The sequence below is a fragment of the Schistocerca cancellata genome, chromosome 2 (assembly GCF_023864275.1).
Source record: "Schistocerca cancellata isolate TAMUIC-IGC-003103 chromosome 2, iqSchCanc2.1, whole genome shotgun sequence".
Classification (NCBI taxonomy): domain Eukaryota; kingdom Metazoa; phylum Arthropoda; class Insecta; order Orthoptera; family Acrididae; genus Schistocerca; species Schistocerca cancellata.
The window spans coordinates 33,820,857-33,824,618 of record NC_064627.1 but is presented as its reverse complement, the minus strand read 5'-3'; positions in this window follow the sequence as shown (position 1 = coordinate 33,824,618).

Genomic DNA, 3,762 nt, shown 5'->3' with positions numbered 1-3,762 from the left:
GTAGAAGGTAGGGATGCGGGGTGTCAGCGGGGTTAGGAGGTTGATGGAGTCAGGTGAAACGTTTTGTAGGGGGCCTAAGGTTCTGAGGATTCCTTGAAGCTCCGCTGGACATCAGGAATGGGATTACCTTGGCAAACTTTGTAAGTAGTGTTGTCTGAAAGCTGACGCAGTCCCTCAGCCACATATTCCCGGTGATCAAGTACCAAGGTCGTGGAACCCTTGTCCGCCAGAAGAATGACGATGGATCGGTCAGCCTTCAGATCACTGATAGCCTGGGCTTCAGCTGTAGTGAGTAGTATTAAGGTTTTTCAAGAAGGATTGAGAGGCAAGGCTGGAAGTGAGAAATTGCTGGAAGGTTTGGGGAAGGTGATTTTGAGGAAGAGGAGGTGGGTCCCGCTGTGACGGAGGACGGAACTGTTCCAGGCAGGGTTCAATTTGGATAGTGTCTTGGGGAGTTGGATCATTAGGAGCAGGATTAGGATTATTTTTCTTCATGGTAAAGTGATATTTCCAGCAGAGAGTACGAGTGAAGGACAGTAAATCTTTGACTAGGGCTGTCTGGTTGAATCTGGGCGTAGGGCTGAAGGATAGGACAGAGGTTTCGGATTGGGAGAGAGGTTTGGAGGAAAGGTTAACTACTGAATTAGGGTGTTGTGGTTCCAGATTGTGTTGATTAGAATTACCAGCAACAAACTGTCCACTCGCATGAATGGACATAGGCAGACAGTATTTGTTGGTAATGAGGATCACCCTGTGGCTAAACATGCCTTGGTGCATGGCCAGCACATCTTGGCACAGTGTTACACCGTCCAGGTTATTTGGACACTTCCCACTAACACCAACCTATCAGAACTGCGGAGATGGGAACTTGCCCTTCAATATATCCTCTCTTCCCATTACCCACCAGGCCTCTAATCTCAAGTTGCAGCTGCTCATACCTCACCTGTCATTCAACAACATCTTTGCCTCTGCACTTCAGCCTGCCCAAACTCTTTGCCTATACATTTGTCTGCTTGTGTGTGTGTGTGTGTGTGTGTGTGTGTGTGTGTGTGCGTGCGTGCGTGCGTGTGCGTGTGCGTGTGCGTGTGCGTGCGCGTGCGCGAGCGAGCGTATACCTGTCCTTTTTCCCCCCTAAGGTAAGTCTTTCTGCTCCAGGGATTGGAATAACTCCTTACCCTCTCCCTTAAAACACATATCCTTTCGTATTTCCCTCTCCTTCCCTCTTTCCTGATGAAGCAACCGTGGGTTGCAAAAGCTTGAATTTTGTGTGTTTTGTGTTTGTTAGTGTGTCTATCAACATACCCATGCTTTCGTTTGGTAAGTTACATCATCTTTGTTTTTAGATATATTTTCCCCATGTGGAATGTTTCCCTCTATTACACACACACACACACACACACACACACACACACACACACACTGCTGGAGTGAGTACAGGACAAGACTAGATGATAGTATGTTGCATAATTGAGTATTCTTGTTGAGCATTTGTCCAATTTTGTCAATGGATTCAGGCAAACTGCACTTTAAACATGGCAGATGTTCCTAAATAGCCAACGTATGGAGTGCACATTCCCATGGTTGGCAACACGACACGATTTGCTGCCCACTCACTATTCTGGTCCCCGGCAGTGCTGTGCTTGAGCATCTGAAGCATGGAATGCAAAATCATCTACAGTGCAAGTCACATGTAACAACAGCAACTCGTGCATAAACAAAAGATAATAACCACGATTCAGCCCAATTCTCGAAATTGCCCTTATACCGCGATCTACTGATGTCTGTTGGTACTATCTCCACAATGTGTTTTGCCACTGTAATTTATTCTCACAACAAATAGTCAATATGATCTATTTCGTTTGTTGAACATTTCATTCTCGATAAATTTTCCTCGTTTATCTGAATGTTAACATCATGTTCTAATTACTGTCACTAAAATTCAAATGAAATATTGATCCGAGTTCAGAACCAAGTAATTTTTTGGAAGAACAACATTTCTGGTTTTTAAACGTTACCTTTAGTTTAAAATTTGCATAATGTTTACGTATCAGAACTTTTATTGCAAACTTGTTCAAATTCAGTAAGAATTTGTAAGACAATTGAATTTTGTGCTACTCACACTTTTCACGAAATTATCAAATTTGAAGCTGAGCTGTGGACTGTTGTGGTGCGTAGTTCATATACCTTGCACTAGTGCCAAGGGAGTCAATGTCAAGTGATTGTACGAGCAATGTCAGTACTGCAAATGTCAAATGATTGCTCGAGCAACATCAATACTGAAACCGAGTGCTTCAGCGTATTGGGAAATCTCGAGCCTGTTCGAAGGTGAGTATCATTTGCCCAGTCCTGCCTTACCAAATTCTTCAAAATAAATCTGCACGTGACCTCAATAGCCAAAGCTTCATCTGTAAATGTAGAGGACCACTATATACTTAGAAACGTTAACATCAGCAGCAATACTTTAATCTGTGAATATGGGATGACCCTGTATTTTTTGAATGACAAATTGTGGAAATCTGGTAAATACAGTATTTTCCTGATAACACAATCCTCCTCCTGACCTAACAAAACAGAAAGCCGTTAAAACACTGAACCCTTAGTACATTATAACTTCCCAAATAAAAATAAGCAAAATAAAGCAATTGGACCCACTGTTAACATTACTTCCCCAAATCATAAACTAAATAAAATACTGAACAAGGAATTGAAGCAAACATACACATTCGAACATTCTACTCATGTAAACTGTAAGTATGAGCTCATAAAATATGTGACAGTTATCAAACTACCAGATGATGTTAATTTAGCATTTTTAGATACTGCCACTCTTTACACTAATGTCCCTGTGAAAGAAAGCATACAGATCATCCTACAGAAATTGTTATTTAAAAAGCCCAGTACAAAAATTACTCTGAGCACTATGGGACTTAACACCTGAGGTCATCAGTCTCCTAGAACTACTTAAACCACTCTGCCACACCGGTCGGCGGCCCAGTACTGGTGAAACCACCAAGCCGGTGAAACCACCAAGCTGGCAGAATTATTACAGCTGTCTTTTACCTATTATTTTGCATTTAATGCGAAAATTTATTACCAGGAAGAATGAATCGCTATAGGCAAGTCTTAGAAGTATGCAAGCAGAAATTTTCTTTAATTACCTGAGAGAATTTTTTGTTTTGTTTCTTAAACTATAAAGCACTTAATAAGAAAACTACACACTATAAGCATGACGTAGATGATGTTTTTATTTTGTAGAGAGAGTGTGTGAATGTGACAAGATGTTCTATTTTCCTAAAAGGGGAGTTTGCAGGTAGCAAGGCAGGAAGAGGGAAGAAACCTCCACATTCCGAAGAAAGCAAATTCAAAAATTTAACTATAACATTCAATTATCCACTGCACAGTTGATCCACAGTAGACAGTCTCTCTATATATTGGCTGTCTGAACTGCATGTTAGTGTACTTCACCCCATACAAAGACTGCCAGGAGGAGAGAAGCAGAGTGAAGTAACAAAAACTTCCTCTCCCACTTCTGATGCTATTATCTGCGTACTGTAAAATCAAAAGATGACCCCGTGTTTCAGAGACCATATCACGGTAAAGGACATCTATGCTGACCTAAGAACAACTTATCTATTCATCAATACTAATATCTGATAAAAGATTACTAAGATGACAATGTAGTATATGAACATAACAGCTACTGCTATTCTGCTGCATATAATGTGAGCGTTAACTAATATCGGCAGCAACCAGAAAAACATA